Source organism: Schistocerca cancellata, unplaced genomic scaffold (assembly GCF_023864275.1).
Source record: "Schistocerca cancellata isolate TAMUIC-IGC-003103 unplaced genomic scaffold, iqSchCanc2.1 HiC_scaffold_410, whole genome shotgun sequence".
Taxonomy (NCBI): domain Eukaryota; kingdom Metazoa; phylum Arthropoda; class Insecta; order Orthoptera; family Acrididae; genus Schistocerca; species Schistocerca cancellata.
The window spans coordinates 120,825-134,105 of NW_026046427.1; the positions used below are offsets into that span (position 1 = coordinate 120,825).

Below are 13,281 nucleotides of genomic sequence, written 5' to 3' on the forward strand. Positions count from 1 at the left end.
GCTGTACATCACGGCTGAATTACCGGCGTTGCTATTGCTAGCGAACGAACTTAATTGTCGTTTGTTATCCACAAGGAGTCCACGCCTCAGCGTCACAATGTTTACTTCCAATTATGGCAAGGTACAACTTTGATCATTCTGCTCCCCTGTTATGAGTGAAATATGATGCAAACAGCAATGAATAGACAGTTTCGAGCTGTGCGCCATGCCAGTCTGCACGCGCAAAAATGCTCGCAAACAGAGAACAACACTGAGTCCGGATTCAGCAGGAAATGCGAGAGGAGAGGGAGTAAATCTCACGTTTCTCGAGCAAGTCCGGTGTGGTCTAGTGGCTAGGATACCTGGCTTTCACCCAGGAGGCCCGGGTTCGATTCCCGGTACCGGAAGGGAAGTTTTTGCGCACACGACCCTCCATGTTTTGGCCTTCCAACCTTCGTTTGTCGCCCTCCTTCCGGAGCTTCAACCGAACGTAATCGGGGGAAGCAGGCACAGGATGCAATTACTGTCAGCACCGGGATAAAGGGAGAAGAGGCACTGGTCCGCTGTTGGGGTGCTACCAGCGTCAGTGGGAAGTCGGTGATGTCGCCAGTTGCGCCAGAAGCCAGCAATTACCGTAGTACGGCTACACACGCGTTGCAGTTATTCACATTGCTTGCAGTCGCTCCATGCACAACATGCGTGAGCCCGGATAGCTCAGTCGGTAGAGCATTAGGCTTTTAACCTAAGGGTCCAGGGTTCGAATCCCTGTTCGGGCGAAGATTTTAACGCTTCCGTAATGGCTCGTCTCGTAGCGCTGGCAGCCCTGCCGTAATCAGTGCACCGAGTTCGTTTCCTGTCAACATTCTGCGCAGACCGGTTGCATTTTCCACGATTCGAGGGAAGCTTTAGCTACGAGCAGTCGTGGCCGAGTGGTTAAGGCGTCTGACTAGAAATCAGATTCCCTCTGGGAGCGTAGGTTCGAGTCCTACCGACTGCGTCGGTTTTTTTATTTTTTGTTTCAGATGAGAGAGCAGAAAATTTCGCAGTTTGCCTGTCGTTTTGGTACCTCGCTACACCTCACCTCTCACAGTCGTTTATAGCGCCTGTCCTTTTGATAAGGGCGAATTCCAAGCGTCAGCTTTCGCGTCAGCCGAGCAAAGTCGGGACAAGTCGGGACATACTACAGGATGGCCTGCGTGGAGCGACGACGGAAAGAAAACGTTAATTCAACAGCACGTGGCTCACATACTCATACGCATAGATTTGCGCCCGTTGGGGTGGCCAGGAATCGAACGCGGCTCAACTGCTCGGAAGGCAACTATGCTCACCATTACACCACCACCGCACAGCCGCTGCTCGCAACGCCGCGCTGTGTCGGCTTCCCGCCCGCCGGCAGTGGCCCACGGTGATAGTAGCTGTAGGCGCTTTACGAGGTAGGAGGGTGCATTCGGGCAGCGCCTCCACGCACGCTGCGTCTTTGGGCAAGGCTCGTCGCCGCGGTCGCAACGTTACTCACACAATAGTGACGAGCGGTCGCTTTGAGGCAGTGTAGTGGGGGACTCCGCGTGTGTAGCACTTTTCTCGGTTGTATGCGACGTCGCTGGGTGGCAATCCCACTTTCCCTGCAGACAGCTGCTCGGGAAGCACGGACGTCATCGGACGTCCGCCCCCAACAAATGCAACTAACAAAATGAGAACAACAACTAAAAAAGTGGTAGGTTGTTCGCCTACCACGCGGGCGGCCCGGCTTCGATTCCCGGCCGATGCATCGTTTTGCTGTTGTCGCTATAGTGCTGCCGCGCCGATTGCTCGCTTGAGGTGCGTCAGCCTCAGGAATGTATAGCAGGATTCGCTGTGAGAAGAACCAAACATGCAGCACGCAAGAGACCCTACTTGGACGGTCGCGTGCTGTTACTGAACTCCAGCGTCGGCCTGGCCCTACAGGCCGCTGTGTTCAGGTGCCGCAAGGGCGATGTACTGTAACCTCAGGCAGTGCTGCTTTCCGTCGTTAAAAAAGCTGCGGCAGCAGTTTAATCTAGCAAGTCGGGAAAGCACGCGTAGCGACACAACAGATTCCTGAGAAAGCGCAAACTGTCTATCTCTAATATGTGAGACTTACCAAGTTTCCTGGGATGATGGTTGCAACGAGCCTCGGTAGCGCAGTAGGTAGCGCGTAAGTCTCATAATCTTAAGGTCGTGAGTTCGATCCTCACCCGGGGCATTTAATTTGCTGTACATCACGGCTGAATTACCGGCGTTGCTATTGCTAGCGAACGAACTTAATTGTCGTTTGTTATCCACAAGGAGTCCACGCCTCAGCGTCACAATGTTTACTTCCAATTATGGCAAGGTACAACTTTGATCATTCTGCTCCCCTGTTATGAGTGAAATATGATGCAAACAGCAATGAATAGACAGTTTCGAGCTGTGCGCCATGCCAGTCTGCACGCGCAAAAATGCTCGCAAACAGAGAACAACACTGAGTCCGGATTCAGCAGGAAATGCGAGAGGAGAGGGAGTAAATCTCACGTTTCTCGAGCAAGTCCGGTGTGGTCTAGTGGCTAGGATACCTGGCTTTCACCCAGGAGGCCCGGGTTCGATTCCCGGTACCGGAAGGGAAGTTTTTGCGCACACGACCCTCCATGTTTTGGCCTTCCAACCTTCGTTTGTCGCCCTCCTTCCGGAGCTTCAACCGAACGTAATCGGGGGAAGCAGGCACAGGATGCAATTACTGTCAGCACCGGGATAAAGGGAGAAGAGGCACTGGTCCGCTGTTGGGGTGCTACCAGCGTCAGTGGGAAGTCGGTGAAGTCGCCAGTTGCGCCAGAAGCCAGCAATTACCGTAGTACGGCTACACACGCGTTGCAGTTATTCACATTGCTTGCAGTCGCTCCATGCACAACATGCGTGAGCCCGGATAGCTCAGTCGGTAGAGCATTAGGCTTTTTAACCTAAGGGTCCAGGGTTCGAATCCCTGTTCGGGCGAAGATTTTAACGCTTCCGTAATGGCTCGTCTCGTAGCGCTGGCAGCCCTGCCGTAATCAGTGCACCGAGTTCGTTTCCTGTCAACATTCTGCGCAGACCGGTTGCATTTTCCACGATTCGAGGGAAGCTTTAGCTACGAGCAGTCGTGGCCGAGTGGTTAAGGCGTCTGACTAGAAATCAGATTCCCTCTGGGAGCGTAGGTTCGAGTCCTACCGACTGCGTCGGTTTTTTTATTTTTTGTTTCAGATGAGAGAGCAGAAAATTTCGCAGTTTGCCTGTCGTTTTGGTACCTCGCTACACCTCACCTCTCACAGTCGTTTATAGCGCCTGTCCTTTTGATAAGGGCGAATTCCAAGCGTCAGCTTTCGCGTCAGCCGAGCAAAGTCGGGACAAGTCGGGACATACTACAGGATGGCCTGCGTGGAGCGACGACGGAAAGAAAACGTTAATTCAACAGCACGTGGCTCACATACTCATACGCATAGATTTGCGCCCGTTGGGGTGGCCAGGAATCGAACGCGGCTCAACTGCTCGGAAGGCAACTATGCTCACCATTACACCACCACCGCACAGCCGCTGCTCGCAACGCCGCGCTGTGTCGGCTTCCCGCCCGCCGGCAGTGGCCCACGGTGATAGTAGCTGTAGGCGCTTTACGAGGTAGGAGGGTGCATTCGGGCAGCGCCTCCACGCACGCTGCGTCTTTGGGCAAGGCTCGTCGCCGCGGTCGCAACGTTACTCACACAATAGTGACGAGCGGTCGCTTTGAGGCAGTGTAGTGGGGGACTCCGCGTGTGTAGCACTTTTCTCGGTTGTATGCGACGTCGCTGGGTGGCAATCCCACTTTCCCTGCAGACAGCTGCTCGGGAAGCACGGACGTCATCGGACGTCCGCCCCCAACAAATGCAACTAACAAAATGAGAACAACAACTAAAAAAGTGGTAGGTTGTTCGCCTACCACGCGGGCGGCCCGGCTTCGATTCCCGGCCGATGCATCGTTTTGCTGTTGTCGCTATAGTGCTGCCGCGCCGATTGCTCGCTTGAGGTGCGTCAGCCTCAGGAATGTATAGCAGGATTCGCTGTGAGAAGAACCAAACATGCAGCACGCAAGAGACCCTACTTGGACGGTCGCGTGCTGTTACTGAACTCCAGCGTCGGCCTGGCCCTACAGGCCGCTGTGTTCAGGTGCCGCAAGGGCGATGTACTGTAACCTCAGGCAGTGCTGCTTTCCGTCGTTAAAAAAGCTGCGGCAGCAGTTTAATCTAGCAAGTCGGGAAAGCACGCGTAGCGACACAACAGATTCCTGAGAAAGCGCAAACTGTCTATCTCTAATATGTGAGACTTACCAAGTTTCCTGGGATGATGGTTGCAACGAGCCTCGGTAGCGCAGTAGGTAGCGCGTAAGTCTCATAATCTTAAGGTCGTGAGTTCGATCCTCACCCGGGGCATTTAATTTGCTGTACATCACGGCTGAATTACCGGCGTTGCTATTGCTAGCGAACGAACTTAATTGTCGTTTGTTATCCACAAGGAGTCCACGCCTCAGCGTCACAATGTTTACTTCCAATTATGGCAAGGTACAACTTTGATCATTCTGCTCCCCTGTTATGAGTGAAATATGATGCAAACAGCAATGAATAGACAGTTTCGAGCTGTGCGCCATGCCAGTCTGCACGCGCAAAAATGCTCGCAAACAGAGAACAACACTGAGTCCGGATTCAGCACGAAATGCGAGAGGAGAGGGAGTAAATCTCACGTTTCTCGAGCAAGTCCGGTGTGGTCTAGTGGCTAGGATACCTGGCTTTCACCCAGGAGGCCCGGGTTCGATTCCCGGTACCGGAAGGGAAGTTTTTGCGCACACGACCCTCCATGTTTTGGCCTTCCAACCTTCGTTTGTCGCCCTCCTTCCGGAGCTTCAACCGAACGTAATCGGGGGAAGCAGGCACAGGATGCAATTACTGTCAGCACCGGGATAAAGGGAGAAGAGGCACTGGTCCGCTGTTGGGGTGCTACCAGCGTCAGTGGGAAGTCGGTGAAGTCGCCAGTTGCGCCAGAAGCCAGCAATTACCGTAGTACGGCTACACACGCGTTTCAGTTATTCACATTGCTTTCAGTCGCTCCATGCACAACATGCGTGAGCCCGGATAGCTCAGTCGGTAGAGCATTAGGCTTTTAACCTAAGGGTCCAGGGTTCGAATCCCTGTTCGGGCGAAGATTTTAACGCTTCCGTAATGGCTCGTCTCGTAGCGCTGGCAGCCCTGCCGTAATCAGTGCACCGAGTTCGTTTCCTGTCAACATTCTGCGCAGACCGGTTGCATTTTCCACGATTCGAGGGAAGCTTTAGCTACGAGCAGTCGTGGCCGAGTGGTTAAGGCGTCTGACTAGAAATCAGATTCCCCCTGGGAGCGTAGGTTCGAGTCCTACCGACTGCGTCGGTTTTTTTATTTTTTGTTTCAGAAGAGAGAGCAGAAAATTTCGCAGTTTGCCTGTCGTTCTGGTACCTCGCTACACCTCACCTCTCACAGTCGTTTATAGCGCCTGTCCTTTTGATAAGGGCGAATTCCAAGCGTCAGCTTTCGCGTCAGCCGAGCAAAGTCGGGACAAGTCGGGACATACTACAGGATGGCCTGCGTGGAGCGACGACGGAAAGAAAACGTTAATTCAACAGCACGTGGCTCACATACTCATACGCATAGATTTGCGCCCGTTGCGGTGGCCGGGAATCGAACGCGGCTCAACTGCTCGGAAGGCAACTATGCTCACCATTACACCACCACCGCACAGCCGCTGCTCGCAACGCCGCGCTGTGTCGGCTTCCCGCCCGCCGGCAGTGGCCCACGGTGATAGTAGCTGTAGGCGCTTTACGAGGTAGGAGGGTGCATTCGGGCAGCGCCTCCACGCACGCTGCGTCTTTGGGCAAGGCTCGTCGCCGCGGTCGCAAGTCGGGACAAGTCGGGACATACTACAGGATGGCCTGCGTGGAGCGACGACGGAAAGAAAACGTTAATTCAACAGCACGTGGCTCACATACTCATACGCATAGATTTGCGCCCGTTGGGGTGGCCAGGAATCGAACGCGGCTCAACTGCTCGGAAGGCAACTATGCTCACCATTACACCACCACCGCACAGCCGCTGCTCGCAACGCCGCGCTGTGTCGGCTTCCCGCCCGCCGGCAGTGGCCCACGGTGATAGTAGCTGTAGGCGCTTTACGAGGTAGGAGGGTGCATTCGGGCAGCGCCTCCACGCACGCTGCGTCTTTGGGCAAGGCTCGTCGCCGCGGTCGCAACGTTACTCACACAATAGTGACGAGCGGTCGCTTTGAGGCAGTGTAGTGGGGGACTCCGCGTGTGTAGCACTTTTCTCGGTTGTATGCGACGTCGCTGGGTGGCAATCCCACTTTCCCTGCAGACAGCTGCTCGGGAAGCACGGACGTCATCGGACGTCCGCCCCCAACAAATGCAACTAACAAAATGAGAACAACAACTAAAAAAGTGGTAGGTTGTTCGCCTACCACGCGGGCGGCCCGGCTTCGATTCCCGGCCGATGCATCGTTTTGCTGTTGTCGCTATAGTGCTGCCGCGCCGATTGCTCGCTTGAGGTGCGTCAGCCTCAGGAATGTATAGCAGGATTCGCTGTGAGAAGAACCAAACATGCAGCACGCAAGAGACCCTACTTGGACGGTCGCGTGCTGTTACTGAACTCCAGCGTCGGCCTGGCCCTACAGGCCGCTGTGTTCAGGTGCCGCAAGGGCGATGTACTGTAACCTCAGGCAGTGCTGCTTTCCGTCGTTAAAAAAGCTGCGGCAGCAGTTTAATCTAGCAAGTCGGGAAAGCACGCGTAGCGACACAACAGATTCCTGAGAAAGCGCAAACTGTCTATCTCTAATATGTGAGACTTACCAAGTTTCCTGGGATGATGGTTGCAACGAGCCTCGGTAGCGCAGTAGGTAGCGCGTAAGTCTCATAATCTTAAGGTCGTGAGTTCGATCCTCACCCGGGGCATTTAATTTGCTGTACATCACGGCTGAATTACCGGCGTTGCTATTGCTAGCGAACGAACTTAATTGTCGTTTGTTATCCACAAGGAGTCCACGCCTCAGCGTCACAATGTTTACTTCCAATTATGGCAAGGTACAACTTTGATCATTCTGCTCCCCTGTTATGAGTGAAATATGATGCAAACAGCAATGAATAGACAGTTTCGAGCTGTGCGCCATGCCAGTCTGCACGCGCAAAAATGCTCGCAAACAGAGAACAACACTGAGTCCGGATTCAGCAGGAAATGCGAGAGGAGAGGGAGTAAATCTCACGTTTCTCGAGCAAGTCCGGTGTGGTCTAGTGGCTAGGATACCTGGCTTTCACCCAGGAGGCCCGGGTTCGATTCCCGGTACCGGAAGGGAAGTTTTTGCGCACACGACCCTCCATGTTTTGGCCTTCCAACCTTCGTTTGTCGCCCTCCTTCCGGAGCTTCAACCGAACGTAATCGGGGGAAGCAGGCACAGGATGCAATTACTGTCAGCACCGGGATAAAGGGAGAAGAGGCACTGGTCCGCTGTTGGGGTGCTACCAGCGTCAGTGGGAAGTCGGTGAAGTCGCCAGTTGCGCCAGAAGCCAGCTATTACCGTAGTACGGCTACACACGCGTTGCAGTTATTCACATTGCTTGCAGTCGCTCCATGCACAACATGCGTGAGCCCGGATAGCTCAGTCGGTAGAGCATTAGGCTTTTAACCTAAGGGTCCAGGGTTCGAATCCCTGTTCGGGCGAAGATTTTAACGCTTCCGTAATGGCTCGTCTCGTAGCGCTGGCAGCCCTGCCGTAATCAGTGCATCGAGTTCGTTTCCTGTCAACATTCTGCGCAGACCGGTTGCATTTTCCACGATTCGAGGGAAGCTTTAGCTACGAGCAGTCGTGGCCGAGTGGTTAAGGCGTCTGACTAGAAATCAGATTCCCTCTGGGAGCGTAGGTTCGAGTCCTACCGACTGCGTCGGTTTTTTTATTTTTTGTTTCAGAAGAGAGAGCAGAAAATTTCGCAGTTTGCCTGTCGTTCTGGTACCTCGCTACACCTCACCTCTCACAGTCGTTTATAGCGCCTGTCCTTTTGATAAGGGCGAATTCCAAGCGTCAGCTTTCGCGTCAGCCGAGCAAAGTCGGGACAAGTCGGGACATACTACAGGATGGCCTGCGTGGAGCGACGACGGAAAGAAAACGTTAATTCAACAGCACGTGGCTCACATACTCATACGCATAGATTTGCGCCCGTTGCGGTGGCCGGGAATCGAACGCGGCTCAACTGCTCGGAAGGCAACTATGCTCACCATTACACCACCACCGCACAGCCGCTGCTCGCAACGCCGCGCTGTGTCGGCTTCCCGCCCGCCGGCAGTGGCCCACGGTGATAGTAGCTGTAGGCGCTTTACGAGGTAGGAGGGTGCATTCGGGCAGCGCCTCCACGCACGCTGCGTCTTTGGGCAAGGCTCGTCGCCGCGGTCGCAACGTTACTCACACAATAGTGACGAGCGGTCGCTTTGAGGCAGTGTAGTGGGGGACTCCGCGTGTGTAGCACTTTTCTCGGTTGTATGCGACGTCGCTGGGTGGCAATCCCACTTTCCCTGCAGACAGCTGCTCGGGAAGCACGGACGTCATCGGACGTCCGCCCCCAACAAATGCAACTAACAAAATGAGAACAACAACTAAAAAAGTGGTAGGTTGTTCGACTACCACGCGGGCGGCCCGGCTTCGATTCCCGGCCGATGCATCGTTTTGCTGTTCTCGCTATAGTGCTGCCGCGCCGATTGCTCGCTTGAGGTGCGCCAGCCTCAGGAATGTATAGCAGGATTCGCTGTGAGAAGAACCAAACATGCAGCACGCAAGAGACCCTACTTGGACGGCCGCGTGCTGTTACTGAACTCCAGCGTCGGCCTGGCCCTACAGGCCGCTGTGTTCAGGTGCCGCAAGGGCGATGTACTATAACCTCAGGCAGTGCTGCTTTCCGTCGTTAAAAAAGCTGCGGCAGCAGTTTACTCTAGCAAGTCGGGAAAGCACGCGTAGCGACACAACAGATTCCTGAGAAAGCGCAAACTGTCTATCTCTAATATGTGAGACTTACCAAGATTCCTGGGATGATGGTTGCAACGAGCCTCGGTAGCGCAGTAGGTAGCGCGTAAGTCTCATAATCTTAAGGTCGTGAGTTCGATCCTCACCCGGGGCATTTAATTTGCTGTACATCACGGCTGAATTAACGGCGTTGCTATTGCTAGTGAACGAACTTAATTGTCGTTTGTTATCCACAAGGAGTCCACGCCTCAGCGTCACAATGTTTACTTCCCATTATGGCAAGGTACAACTTTGATCATTCTCCTCCCCTGTTATGAGTGAAATATGATGCAAACAGCAATGAATAGACAGTTTCGAGCTGTGCGCCATGCCAGTCTGCACGCGCAAAAATGCTCGCAAACAGAGAACAACACTGAGTCCGGATTCAGCACGAAATGCGAGAGGAGAGGGAGTAAATCTCACGTTTCTCGAGCAAATCCGGTGTGGTCTAGTGGCTAGGATACCTGGCTTTCACCCAGGAGGCCCGGGTTCGATTCCCGGTACCGGAAGGGAAGTTTTTGCGCACACGACCCTCCATCTTTTGGCCTTCCAACCTTCGTTTGTCGCCCTCCTTCCGGAGCTTCAACCGAACGTAATCGGGGGAAGCAGGCACAGGATGCAATTACTGTCAGCACCGGGATAAAGGGAGAAGAGGCACTGGTCCGCTGTTGGGGTGCTACCAGCGTCAGTGGGAAGTCGGTGAAGTCGCCAGTTGCGCCAGAAGCCAGCAATTACCGTAGTACGCCTACACACGCGTTCCAGTTATTCACATTGCTTGCAGTCGCTCCATGCACAACAAGCGTGAACCCGGATAGCTCAGTCGGTAGAGCATTAGGCTTTTAACCTAAGGGTCCAGGGTTCGAATCCCTGTTCGTGCGAAGATTTTAACGCTTCCGTAATGGCTCGTCTCGTAGCGCTGGTAGCCCTGCCGTAATCAGTGCACCGAGTTCGTTTCCTGTCAACATTCTGCGCAGACCGGTTGCATTTTTCACGATTCGAGGGAAGCTTTAGCTACGAGCAGTCGTGGCCGAGTGGTTAAGGCGTCTGACTAGAAATCAGATTCCCTCTGGGAGCGTAGGTTCGAGTCCTACCGACTGCGTCGGTTTTTTTATTTTTTGTTTCAGAAGAGAGAGCAGAAAATTTCGCAGTTTGCCTGTCGTTCTGGTACCTCGCTACACCTCACCTCTCACAGTCGTTTATAGCGCCTGTCCTTTTGATAAGGGCGAATTCCAAGCGTCAGCTTTCGCGTCAGCCGAGCAAAGTCGGGACAAGTCGGGACATACTACAGGATGGCCTGCGTGGAGCGACGACGGAAAGAAAACGTTAATTCAACAGCACGTGGCTCACATACTCATACGCATAGATTTGCGCCCGTTGCGGTGGCCAGGAATCGAACGCGGCTCAACTGCTCGGAAGGCAACTATGCTCACCATTACACCACCACCGCACAGCCGCTGCTCGCAACGCCGCGCTGTGTCGGCTTCCCGCCCGCCGGCAGTGGCCCACGGTGATAGTAGCTGTAGGCGCTTTACGAGGTAGGAGGGTGCATTCGGGCAGCGCCTCCACGCACGCTGCGTCTTTGGGCAAGGCTCGTCGCCGCGGCCGCAACGTTACTCACACAATAGTGACGAGCGGTCGCTTTGAGGCAGTGTAGTGGGGGACTCCGCGTGTGTAGCACTTTTTTCGGTTGTATCCGACGTCGCTGGGTGGCAATCCCACTTTCCCTGCAGACAGCTGCTCGGGAATATGCTCGGGAAGCACGGACGTCATCGGACGTCCGCCCCCAACAAATGCAACTAACAAAATGAGAACAACAACTAAAAAAGTGGTAGGTTGTTCGCCTACCACGCGGGCGGCCCGGCTTCGATTCCCGGCCGATGCATCGTTTTGCTGTTGTCGCTATAGTGCTGCCGCGCCGATTGCTCGCTTGAGGTGCGTCAGCCTCAGGAATGTATAGCAGGATTCGCTGTGAGAAGAACCAAACATGCAGCACGCAAGAGACCCTACTTGGACGGTCGCGTGCTGTTACTGAACTCCAGCGTCGGCCTGGCCCTACAGGCCGCTGTGTTCAGGTGCCGCAAGGGCGATGTACTGTAACCTCAGGCAGTGCTGCTTTCCGTCGTTAAAAAAGCTGCGGCAGCAGTTTAATCTAGCAAGTCGGGAAAGCACGCGTAGCGACACAACAGATTCCTGAGAAAGCGCAAACTGTCTATCTCTAATATGTGAGACTTACCAAGTTTCCTGGGATGATGGTTGCAACGAGCCTCGGTAGCGCAGTAGGTAGCGCGTAAGTCTCATAATCTTAAGGTCGTGAGTTCGATCCTCACCCGGGGCATTTAATTTGCTGTACATCACGGCTGAATTACCGGCGTTGCTATTGCTAGCGAACGAACTTAATTGTCGTTTGTTATCCACAAGGAGTCCACGCCTCAGCGTCACAATGTTTACTTCCAATTATGGCAAGGTACAACTTTGATCATTCTGCTCCCCTGTTATGAGTGAAATATGATGCAAACAGCAATGAATAGACAGTTTCGAGCTGTGCGCCATGCCAGTCTGCACGCGCAAAAATGCTCGCAAACAGAGAACAACACTGAGTCCGGATTCAGCACGAAATGCGAGAGGAGAGGGAGTAAATCTCACGTTTCTCGAGCAAGTCCGGTGTGGTCTAGTGGCTAGGATACCTGGCTTTCACCCAGGAGGCCCGGGTTCGATTCCCGGTACCGGAAGGGAAGTTTTTGCGCACACGACCCTCCATGTTTTGGCCTTCCAACCTTCGTTTGTCGCCCTCCTTCCGGAGCTTCAACCGAACGTAATCGGGGGAAGCAGGCACAGGATGCAATTACTGTCAGCACCGGGATAAAGGGAGAAGAGGCACTGGTCCGCTGTTGGGGTGCTACCAGCGTCAGTGGGAAGTCGGTGAAGTCGCCAGTTGCGCCAGAAGCCAGCAATTACCGTAGTACGGCTACACACGCGTTGCAGTTATTCACATTGCTTGCAGTCGCTCCATGCACAACATGCGTGAGCCCGGATAGCTCAGTCGGTAGAGCATTAGGCTTTTAACCTAAGGGTCCAGGGTTCGAATCCCTGTTCGGGCGAAGATTTTAACGCTTCCGTAATGGCTCGTCTCGTAGCGCTGGCAGCCCTGCCGTAATCAGTGCACCGAATTCGTTTCCTGTCAACATTCTGCGCAGACCGGTTGCATTTTCCACGATTCGAGGGAAGCTTTAGCTACGAGCAGTCGTGGCCGAGTGGTTAAGGCGTCTGACTAGAAATCAGATTCCCTCTGGGAGCGTAGGTTCGAGTCCTACCGACTGCGTCGGTTTTTTTATTTTTTGTTTCAGAAGAGAGAGCAGAAAATTTCGCAGTTTGCCTGTCGTTCTGGTACCTCGCTACACCTCACCTCTCACAGTCGTTTATAGCGCCTGTCCTTTTGATAAGGGCGAATTCCAAGCGTCAGCTTTCGCGTCAGCCGAGCAAAGTCGGGACAAGTCGGGACATACTACAGGATGGCCTGCGTGGAGCGACGACGGAAAGAAAACGTTAATTCAACAGCACGTGGCTCACATACTCATACGCATAGATTTGCGCCCGTTGCGGTGGCCAGGAATCGAACGCGGCTCAACTGCTCGGAAGGCAACTATGCTCACCATTACACCACCACCGCACAGCCGCTGCTCGCAACGCCGCGCTGTGTCGGCTTCCCGCCCGCCGGCAGTGGCCCACGGTGATAGTAGCTGTAGGCGCTTTACGAGGTAGGAGGGTGCATTCGGGCAGCGCCTCCACGCACGCTGCGTCTTTGGGCAAGGCTCGTCGCCGCGGCCGCAACGTTACTCACACAATAGTGACGAGCGGTCGCTTTGAGGCAGTGTAGTGGGGGACTCCGCGTGTGTAGCACTTTTTTCGGTTGTATCCGACGTCGCTGGGTGGCAATCCCACTTTCCCTGCAGACAGCTGCTCGGGAATATGCTCGGGAAGCACGGACGTCATCGGACGTCCGCCCCCAACAAATGCAACTAACAAAATGAGAACAACAACTAAAAAAGTGGTAGGTTGTTCGCCTACCACGCGGGCGGCCCGGCTTCGATTCCCGGCCGATGCATCGTTTTGCTGTTGTCGCTATAGTGCTGCCGCGCCGATTGCTCGCTTGAGGTGCGTCAGCCTCAGGAATGTATAGCAGGATTCGCTGTGAGAAGAACCAAACATGCAGCACGCAAGAGACCC

The 13,281-nt window shown here is 54.2% G+C and overlaps 24 non-coding genes across 24 annotated transcripts; 22 read left to right on the top strand and 2 right to left on the bottom strand.

Moving 5' to 3' along the window:
- Positions 1-314: 314 nt before the first annotated feature.
- Positions 315-386, top strand: Trnae-uuc (transfer RNA glutamic acid (anticodon UUC)). The gene has a single exon. It is a non-coding gene; the product is annotated as a tRNA-Glu (tRNA).
- Positions 387-682: 296 nt separating this feature from the next.
- On the top strand, positions 683-755 carry Trnak-uuu (transfer RNA lysine (anticodon UUU)). The gene has a single exon. It is a non-coding gene; the product is annotated as a tRNA-Lys (tRNA).
- A 139-nt stretch (positions 756-894) lies between these two features.
- On the top strand, positions 895-976 carry Trnas-aga (transfer RNA serine (anticodon AGA)). Its single transcript has one exon. It is a non-coding gene; the product is annotated as a tRNA-Ser (tRNA).
- Positions 977-2,127: 1,151 nt separating this feature from the next.
- Trnam-cau (transfer RNA methionine (anticodon CAU)) lies at positions 2,128-2,200 on the top strand. The gene has a single exon. It is a non-coding gene; the product is annotated as a tRNA-Met (tRNA).
- Positions 2,201-2,522: 322 nt separating this feature from the next.
- On the top strand, positions 2,523-2,594 carry Trnae-uuc (transfer RNA glutamic acid (anticodon UUC)). The gene has a single exon. It is a non-coding gene; the product is annotated as a tRNA-Glu (tRNA).
- A 509-nt stretch (positions 2,595-3,103) lies between these two features.
- On the top strand, positions 3,104-3,185 carry Trnas-aga (transfer RNA serine (anticodon AGA)). The gene has a single exon. It is a non-coding gene; the product is annotated as a tRNA-Ser (tRNA).
- Positions 3,186-4,336: 1,151 nt separating this feature from the next.
- Trnam-cau (transfer RNA methionine (anticodon CAU)) lies at positions 4,337-4,409 on the top strand. Its single transcript has one exon. It is a non-coding gene; the product is annotated as a tRNA-Met (tRNA).
- A 322-nt stretch (positions 4,410-4,731) lies between these two features.
- On the top strand, positions 4,732-4,803 carry Trnae-uuc (transfer RNA glutamic acid (anticodon UUC)). Its single transcript has one exon. It is a non-coding gene; the product is annotated as a tRNA-Glu (tRNA).
- A 296-nt stretch (positions 4,804-5,099) lies between these two features.
- Trnak-uuu (transfer RNA lysine (anticodon UUU)) lies at positions 5,100-5,172 on the top strand. The gene has a single exon. It is a non-coding gene; the product is annotated as a tRNA-Lys (tRNA).
- A 139-nt stretch (positions 5,173-5,311) lies between these two features.
- Trnas-aga (transfer RNA serine (anticodon AGA)) lies at positions 5,312-5,393 on the top strand. Its single transcript has one exon. It is a non-coding gene; the product is annotated as a tRNA-Ser (tRNA).
- A 276-nt stretch (positions 5,394-5,669) lies between these two features.
- On the bottom strand, positions 5,670-5,741 carry Trnag-ucc (transfer RNA glycine (anticodon UCC)). Its single transcript has one exon. It is a non-coding gene; the product is annotated as a tRNA-Gly (tRNA).
- A 1,150-nt stretch (positions 5,742-6,891) lies between these two features.
- Trnam-cau (transfer RNA methionine (anticodon CAU)) lies at positions 6,892-6,964 on the top strand. The gene has a single exon. It is a non-coding gene; the product is annotated as a tRNA-Met (tRNA).
- Positions 6,965-7,286: 322 nt separating this feature from the next.
- On the top strand, positions 7,287-7,358 carry Trnae-uuc (transfer RNA glutamic acid (anticodon UUC)). The gene has a single exon. It is a non-coding gene; the product is annotated as a tRNA-Glu (tRNA).
- A 296-nt stretch (positions 7,359-7,654) lies between these two features.
- Positions 7,655-7,727, top strand: Trnak-uuu (transfer RNA lysine (anticodon UUU)). Its single transcript has one exon. It is a non-coding gene; the product is annotated as a tRNA-Lys (tRNA).
- Positions 7,728-7,866: 139 nt separating this feature from the next.
- On the top strand, positions 7,867-7,948 carry Trnas-aga (transfer RNA serine (anticodon AGA)). The gene has a single exon. It is a non-coding gene; the product is annotated as a tRNA-Ser (tRNA).
- Positions 7,949-8,224: 276 nt separating this feature from the next.
- On the bottom strand, positions 8,225-8,296 carry Trnag-ucc (transfer RNA glycine (anticodon UCC)). The gene has a single exon. It is a non-coding gene; the product is annotated as a tRNA-Gly (tRNA).
- Positions 8,297-9,099: 803 nt separating this feature from the next.
- Positions 9,100-9,172, top strand: Trnam-cau (transfer RNA methionine (anticodon CAU)). Its single transcript has one exon. It is a non-coding gene; the product is annotated as a tRNA-Met (tRNA).
- Positions 9,173-9,494: 322 nt separating this feature from the next.
- Positions 9,495-9,566, top strand: Trnae-uuc (transfer RNA glutamic acid (anticodon UUC)). Its single transcript has one exon. It is a non-coding gene; the product is annotated as a tRNA-Glu (tRNA).
- A 290-nt stretch (positions 9,567-9,856) lies between these two features.
- Trnak-uuu (transfer RNA lysine (anticodon UUU)) lies at positions 9,857-9,935 on the top strand. Its single transcript has one exon. It is a non-coding gene; the product is annotated as a tRNA-Lys (tRNA).
- A 139-nt stretch (positions 9,936-10,074) lies between these two features.
- Trnas-aga (transfer RNA serine (anticodon AGA)) lies at positions 10,075-10,156 on the top strand. Its single transcript has one exon. It is a non-coding gene; the product is annotated as a tRNA-Ser (tRNA).
- A 1,163-nt stretch (positions 10,157-11,319) lies between these two features.
- Positions 11,320-11,392, top strand: Trnam-cau (transfer RNA methionine (anticodon CAU)). The gene has a single exon. It is a non-coding gene; the product is annotated as a tRNA-Met (tRNA).
- Positions 11,393-11,714: 322 nt separating this feature from the next.
- Trnae-uuc (transfer RNA glutamic acid (anticodon UUC)) lies at positions 11,715-11,786 on the top strand. Its single transcript has one exon. It is a non-coding gene; the product is annotated as a tRNA-Glu (tRNA).
- A 296-nt stretch (positions 11,787-12,082) lies between these two features.
- Positions 12,083-12,155, top strand: Trnak-uuu (transfer RNA lysine (anticodon UUU)). The gene has a single exon. It is a non-coding gene; the product is annotated as a tRNA-Lys (tRNA).
- Positions 12,156-12,294: 139 nt separating this feature from the next.
- Positions 12,295-12,376, top strand: Trnas-aga (transfer RNA serine (anticodon AGA)). The gene has a single exon. It is a non-coding gene; the product is annotated as a tRNA-Ser (tRNA).
- The last annotated feature ends 905 nt before the right edge of the window (positions 12,377-13,281 follow it).